The sequence below is a fragment of the Eucalyptus grandis genome, chromosome 7, assembly GCF_016545825.1.
Source record: "Eucalyptus grandis isolate ANBG69807.140 chromosome 7, ASM1654582v1, whole genome shotgun sequence".
NCBI classification, from domain to species: Eukaryota; Viridiplantae; Streptophyta; class Magnoliopsida; order Myrtales; family Myrtaceae; genus Eucalyptus; species Eucalyptus grandis.
Window position 1 is genome coordinate 28,361,324 of NC_052618.1, and position 8,504 is coordinate 28,369,827.

The 8,504-nt window shown below is 37.6% G+C and overlaps 1 pseudogene; it reads right to left on the reverse strand.

The window, feature by feature from the left end:
- Positions 1-594: 594 nt before the first annotated feature.
- Positions 595-3,442, reverse strand: LOC104453220 (annotated as a pseudogene).
- Positions 3,443-8,504: the final 5,062 nt, after the last annotated feature.

An 8,504-nucleotide genomic window follows, 5' to 3' on the forward strand; every position in this document is an offset into this window, starting at 1 on the left:
TGGGTTTTAACCTGCTATTCTTTAAACTTACCCTTCGACAACTGGCGACACAAATATCATCTTTGCTGACTTCTAAAAAAAAAAAAAAAATCTATTAAGTAAACCTCGAGTTTAGATTCTGAGGAGATCTTCTAGGCCGTACAAAGTATTTGATTTTAGAAAAGTGAGTATCAACTGTACTCCACTACGAGAATAAAAAAGGAAGATTCATACTTTTCACCTCTGTACTTTTACCGCTACTTTCAATTTGTCTAATCAAGTCTTCTACAGGTTGAGAAGTCAATTAGGTTCTACCCAAATTTGGGGAAGGCTTTTGGCACGACACCATAAACCCTTTTCCTTTTTTTATTTATTAGCTAGCCCCTCAACCCAAAACAACTCCAAAACAGAAGTGACTGCTCCAAGCACACAGCACAGATGAGAACACATTCATTCAGTATTCATAGTATGTCTCAAAAACTGGAGGTTGTACGGTGCCATGAGATGATTAATGGGATCGACGTTCCACACTAGGTTCGTAAGAAGCAGTATAACCATTTCTGAGTCCAAGCTGATGTGAGAAATCAAATCCCCAAGCACAATAAGTTAAGACAATCAGACAAACTGATCAAGGTACTCATCCATGGTGCTGTATTTGACATTGGGGTAGAGCTCCGAAGCTTCCACTCCAAATGACGGCTCAATCTCGAAGTTAGTTTGGTCTTCTTTCACAAAAATAGAATGGTATATGGCCCACATCAGATCATCTGGAGATCTCGCATCTGCAATATGAGTGGACAAGTAGACCGATGGACATCAAAAGGTTTAAATATCTTAGAGAATAGAGACAATCTCCACATGCTGAAATCTGATAATAATGCATCTGTGACCTCGAATTTTCTTCAGAACTTGCTCCTCTGGAATATAAACCCTCTCCAGGGTCTTGCTGATCTTTCTCTCCCACAAATACACGAGATCATTCATCAAGTAGGTGTTGGCAGGAGGTCTAATGTAGAGAATTTTGTTCAAGGTCCTTGGATCATTCATGGCTTTCATGGTATAGATGCCGATGTCATCCTCCCTGTTAAACACCACTGCATATTGACAGTGAGAATTTCAGAATTTCGCAAATAAATATAACACAGAAACTTTGATCTTCCTAGAGATACTTTCGCCTCACATTTAAAGAACTTTCTTGAAATAATTATTTTATTAGAGACGAATGCATCCGTATGTTCTTTTCTCAACCAGATGCATAAAGATAACCTTCTTAATATGCTGACCAGGCTGCATTGTGCCAAGATAACCAACATCGCTTTTATATCATTTATGAGTCTCTGGAAGTCAAGACTAATGTATGTAAAAGGCCCGACATCTCCAGATAGGGGGTTGCCTGAAATTCTCAAGCTTCAGGAACTACCCTCAATCTGATCACTTCCGTAGTTAAATTGTAAAAATTGTACAGAAATATCCCGACGAATCAGAATACGTATATCAACAAATTGCTACTTACCTTTTGCATTACCATCCCCTAAGATGACAACTTTATCTCTAGAGGGAGCTGTAGCCCCAGGCTATGCCAAAGTAGTATGGTGCCAACCCGCAAGAAAGTTGCAAGACACATAGGTATACGGGATTCCCAGTTCCTCAAGAAGGCGGAGGATGCCGGTATAGTAAGCAGCATAAAAAGTTCTTGCTGGCTCCACAGCATGGACACGGTCCGCATGATTTCCAAACACTGAAGGCAAGAATCTCTAGAAAGAAAAATAACCAAATCAGAAGAAACATTTCTATTGGAAAGAAATGAAAATTTAGAGCACATTGCCCTTATCCGACAACATTATATGAGTTCTGGCAAAATAAAACAAAACAAACTTATACAAGACCGAACTTTATTTTATTTTTTGTCAATATGTTACTATAACAGAGTAAAAAATGATCATAAGTAAAATAAAAGATTGAGCAATTAAGTAAATTCTAGCCCAAGTGCTATTAGAAAAATGGAAGAAATAGAAAGTGAAGATTTAAATGTTAGGTGGCAGCCAGATAACTCTATCAAGCAGAAAATATGCAAACATGCTGCTTGCTTGGATGGACACTTTCACGAGTGCTAAGATATCAGAGGAAAGTCCATCGCCTTTTGGGAGCATGCTGAGTTTCATTCATTGTTGGCTGTCAACCACCCGCAGCAACAACAGTTACTACTAAGTACTATACCAGTAAGTGGCGTGGGGTAACATTTATGCAACAACAATACTCCTGAAAAGGACCATTTCAAGGTTAAACTAGTTCATGTTCCCCGCGAATTCATGATCAAAGCGCTGGGATACACGTCCATAGTCCGTATTGAGTGATCAAAACTTCTTACGTTTTTTTCTTTGCTGACCTAGAGGAAACCCAAACACACAGGGACTTCTACACAAAGTCATGACCGTTTAAGATGAAAAAAGATGTGAAGTCTACAGATAAATGAGCCAATGCATCCCATTTCATCAAAGCGAAGCTCACAAGGAGAAGGTGTTGCACTTATGCCAGAAGGAAATAATTAAATTAACACAACCTGTATCATCAAATGCTAAACGAACAGTGATTACGAGGACAAAATCATTCGAAACAGCACCACCTTTATATTCCCGACTATTGTAATGGCAGCAATAATCTTGTATTGGTCCTCTGGTGATGTCTCAACTGTAGAGATTACCACATCAACCTGCCTGATCACATTCAACAGAGTACCTGGATCGTTTATGTCTCCCTGATAATCAAATGACCAAGAGCATGAATAAACTATCGATGAAATCAGCAATCATCAACAAATCCTGTTTTGGCAGGAAGACTAAGAAAAGGAGAGATTCAGACTTCAAGACCTTTATCAGACAAGAAAAAAAATACTATGCCAAATAAAAAAAAACAAGCTACTATCCACAGAATTCTCGTCCATGACATCTGACGAACAGGTCAGTGCAGCTACGTTAGCTATAGCTGTCTCATAAACGGCTAAAACATAAGGAAGTTTCTGTGAGATTTGTCTGAAAATGCACTCGTTCGAATCAACACGCGAAGCTGAGATGATTTGTCAGGCAGTGTGAAAAATGACAAAGAGCAACACCAAATCACAACATGACTCCAATCAACTCGATCGAGCGAGCGAAGGAGACGAAAATCAACTCCGGTTCTACCGTTGAAGACGTATCTCAGGACGGCGAACGAGATTTAACGGCAGGTGACGCTTCGGTTCCTCGAAGCAGAACCAGATGTCGGAAACAAAGGCGATCGCGCGGGAATAGCTTCACACCAGAACTACATGGACGCCTAAGCTCTTGAAACCTTCAACGAGGTCGGGAGTGGACGGCGGTGCCAGGAGAGCGAAGGTAGGGTGGCCGGACTTAGCACTGGCTTCCACGACGAACTTTCCGATGAGTCCGGTGATTCCGATCACCAGGACTTTGCTCTTCTCCGCCATCTCGGAGTGGCTTTTCACGGCGGAGTCGGTGGATTTTCTCCAGCGAACTCGCTCGGACTCTGTAGCGACTCTGCTCCAACTGCTTGTAACGAAGGGAGATCGCGCGGGCTAAAGTACGGGGCTCTTCACGCGGAGCCATTTTGTACTTTGATTCCAAAAGGCGTAATTGTCATTTCAAGAAATGCCTTTCCATCGAATTGACTTTTCCCTATCTGATCTTTCATCGCAAAAAAGTGCATGAAATTAATTTTCTGTTACATCTGTATTAAATTAATTTCGTATCCCTACAAAATTTCCAAACTAATACATTAGTGCCATATACGCCCAAAACTAATTTCCAATGTCACAAACTAGGGCAAAATTTGGATAAATATGATATGAATATAACAATATAAACTTTTATGATATAAAAATTAATTTTTGGTAAATATAACATAAATACACTAATTTGAGATTTTTTTTTTTTTTTGGTAAAGAATTTGAGATTTTTTTTTTTTTTGCGATGTTAGTCTCGGGAAAAAAAGGGGTAGAAAATCAAATATAAATGATTTTAATAACGATGTTGTCCCCGAAACTAGAAAAACTTGACTTAGCAAGAATAAGAAAATCCAAATTTAAGTTTGGATGGTGTTCAAAATTTTAAGTAATCCTAATTTTGAAGTTTTAGAAAAATTGTTTAATTTAAAGTATAGTTTGTTTTCTCAATTGATATTGTACTATTATAATTTACCATGATTTTGATAAAAGAGAAGTCGAAACCAGTTTTTTAGGTTTACTTTTCATATGAAATAATATAAAAAGTATGAGAAGACAATGAGCTACTCGACATGCCTATGCATACATATACATGATATTATGGAGTTTTATGGTTGTTACATGATTGTTCTGAGGTGCAAATTCTTTTTTCTGTGGTCAATCAGATAAATTACTTTTTGGCCAACTTTTCGATAAAAGGAAATAACTTTTTGGGCAACAAAAGATGTTTTATAAATAACTCATAACTTCTTGTAGAAAAGAGAATAACCTTGTTAGATTGATTCAGTAATTAAATAGTGTGCATGATGCAAATAAGTTAGGCATTTCTAACAATAATCTCTTTATCATTAAATGTGAAAGATTTAATTTTAGATTATCTATTCTATATTGAAATTGCATTTTACTGGGTGTGTGTGTGTGTTTTTTTTTAGTTAAAAAGGGTTTCTGAGAATTCATTTTTTATATTTTCACATGTTTAGTAACCGAAAATGGATTGATTAATGAAAAATCATTTATAGTAAAGGAAAACATCCTCCCTAAAAATGAGGAAACTTTTCTCTACTCTCAAGGGAGGAAATCATTTTCAAGTTAATAACCAAACAAGACTTGAAAATGGTTTTAGTATAAACCTTAAACATGAAGTTTTTTGCCAAAAAACTCATGATAAAGAGAAATTTTTTTTGGGAATTTTTTTTTCAAGAAAATATATTTCCATTTCAAGTTAAGGAATTCAATTTTCGAATGTTAAGCAAGCATATTTTTTGAGGACTTGCAGTCACGTTGGGCCTTATACTCCTAGACTCTATAGGTTGCCTAGGGTCTATCTATTAACTTGCTCGATAGTGACCGATTCTATTCTTTTATTATTGGGAACAAATAAAAAATAAAAATCTGTTTGATAAATATTTTGTTCCTGATAATAGATTTGGAACAAAATTTAGAAGTGGAAAAAAAGTTACTTTTTGTTATTGGGAATAATTTCAAAATCAAGCACAATCTATTGTTCTTTTCTCTTTTCTTTTTTTTTTCTCCTTTTTCCTTCTCTCTTCTTCTCTCTCCTTCCTCCTAGCTGGTCATTGGCCATTGCCGCTACCATCGACGATCATCAATCGCCGCCCACAAATAAGGAGGATGAAGAAGAGAAAAGGAAAAGGCAAAAACAAGAAAAAAATAATAAAAGTATTAAAAATTAAAAGAAATTAAAAAAAAAATTAAGAGTCCTACCAAACGCACTTCTATTCCGGAAATAAAAATTTTGGACACTTATCAAACGTTTTCAAATGTTCAAAAATTATTTTGGGAAATCGATATAAAAAAGAATCATTTATGAGCGGAAATTATTCCCAAGAATGGAATAGTTACCAAACGTATCCCTATAGTTCATCGTTTTTGATAGAATCATAAATATCAGTGTAAGACTTGAACCAATGCATATTGTCACGAAGATAGATAATATTATCAATCAATTCAGGATTCCTAGCATTGAGAAGACCTTCATATTTCATGCACGACCAAGGTTGTTTATGATGATTTTGAGTTTATTTTGCACCCTGAAATACTAACCACTTGGATCGGTTGATGTTGGTATGCAGACTGCCGCTGCAGGGAGATGGAGGGCAAAACTTTTATCTGCTATGAATATTCAAAACCAGATGGATCGGTTCACTTCCATTATGCAGCAGAAGTTTTTGTCAGGGGAAGATCACCAGCACTTGGATTACTCCAAAATAGATGAGGACGAGAGCCTGGACGATCGCTGGCTTAGGTAGGCCAGCCACGACACCGACGAGAAATATTTTGCTCAAGATTGAGAATGTCATGTGCAGTGATTCATCATTGTCATCTTGAACTATTCTCTCTCTCTCTCTCTCTCTCTCTCTCTCTCTCTCTCTCTCTCTCTCTCTCGCAAACGCACGCACGCACGCACGCGCATTGGGCTAGAGTTGGATGGGAGGCTCTTAGTTGTAATTTGTAATGATTCTCGTTCAATAAGTCGTGTATCGCCAAATGGATCACTGTTTATTTTCTCTCGCAGTGATCTCTATCGTTCCGTATCTGTGGTTGTTGCCTAGGATGGATGGTCGCACTGTTCTTATTTGAATGGCAAAGGATGTTTTGAGGTGGACTTAGTTCTTTTTGGTAAATTTTTGTAGTGACTTGGAAAGTAATTTTCAGGTATTAATGATAGAAAAATCTGGAAAATTAACTTAAATGCACATCACAACTCAGTCCGATTGATTTATTCATCAACTTAGATTCATCAAGAAAAGTTGCCACCTCAAATGCTTGATGCCCTTCTCTTCGATGGGATTCGGGATTCTAAGAATTATTAACTATTGCGTACTACCTGTGAAAAGACACTGCTTATACCCAACTTGAAGAGAAAGTGCTGTGACAAAAGTTGAAGTAAAACTTGCAAAGGGCATAATCCACCGTTAATGTTCTTATATGAGATGGCATTACTTCTTACATGAGATGGTCATATTGTGGTACTTAATCGAGCCATTTTTTGTTAAGATTACTACTACGAGAGTTACTAAAAGTATGGTGTTCACAATATCCAAGGCCTTGGACAAAGTGAGCAACTTCATTTAATTCATGCGTCAAAACTTGCCTTACTTCAAAAGAGATTCCGATACATGGACATAGCATCTGCCTTCGGCCAATTCTTAAAAATTGGCAACAAAAAGGATCAAACATCACTGAAGAAATCGAAAACTTTTAATAGAATTTTTAAAAAATGATGACATTTTTAACAAAAAGGATCAATCTGTTCGATAGGCGATGATTCAAAGATGATGACATTTTGCTGATTGCAAACAAAAGACAGAAGATAAAATTGTGTGTGTCTATCTCCATAAGAAAAAGAGATTTAAAACAACAGCCAAAGTAGACGACGCTCTCAAAGGACATTTTTTTTCTCCCCCAAGCTAAGGGCGTGTTTGTTTGAATGTATTTTTGTTCCCTGGAACACAATTTTTTGTTCTTTTGTTCCAGGGAACAAAAAAATAACAAAAACGCATTTGTTTACACTTTTGTTCCCGAAAACAAAAAATCTATTTTTTTGTGACATCCTGAAATTCAAGTCCTCTCGAGAGATAAATGGATGTAAATTTCGTCAATGTATTGTTGATTGATATCACTCGGAATTGATCACTCCTAAGATACTGATCGTGAGGGGAAAGACTAATGAGAACAGAACTCGTACGACTAAAAAACCTAACCTAGGAAAATGACTTGACCGTGAGACTTACGTAGGGACGATCCTATAGATAGGCAGGCCGATTCAAAGACAACTAGAAGTCGATTCACAAACAGAACATAATGGAACAACGGGTGATTCCATTTACTATTATCAAACCCACGAACAACCCTAGGTCAATCCTTACTAGTTGTGTACTTTGAAATAAAAATCTATCCTCCACAATTTCATGTAGTTAAGGACGTCCATGAGTCGAAATGTCTTGAACGTGGTTTCGCATGAGTCGATCACGCGTGAATCCTCAAAAGCACCTATCGATCCCGAGTTGTACCCAAAATGGCATTAAGGCGAAATTCACGTGGCATGAGGACTAAAGACTGGACTTTGAATTATCAGGAACGTCCGGGACGGACTTTTGATGAAGCTACTTTGACGGTCGACAGTGCCAGTTAAGCCAAGTATTTGAAAAATGGATTTTCAAACCGAGAAAACGAGTCCATGGGCTGAGCAAAGCTAGTGTGGGCCTTAGGCCCAAAGTGGGATAGCCACCATGATGGGCCCAAAGCAAGCAAGTGAGCCCAACTTAAAGCCTTTGAGTCCAATTGCATTTTCTAGCTCATTTCTCCACCATTTGAGCCCAAACCAATTTTATTCAAGCCCGTATAAAATCTTGGCTATATACACTTATAGTACGGTATACTATACTTGGAGAAATTACCATTTTACCCCTTCTAGAAGTGGCATTTATTGTTGGGGGACAAAGAGAGAGAAAAGTCAAAGGAAATTATGAAGGAAAATGATGTAAAGAAAGGGAAATTGGACTTGGCTTCTTGCTTTCTCATTCTCTCTCTCTCTCTCCTCATTTCTCTCCTTCCCCAACGTCAGCCCCCACTCCCCGCGTCTCTGTCTTTTCCTCCCCACTCCCACATCCTTCTTCCTCTTCTCTTTCTCTCTTTAGTTTCTTTTCTATTTTGCTTCCAAAACAGCACCGTGTGCTGTTGTTTTTGCCCCAAACCAACCACCATCTCTGGACCCTCACCATTTGCCATTTTTTTAGATCGAAATGTGTTGCAAATATGAGGTTAATGTCTTCTTGAGAAATGT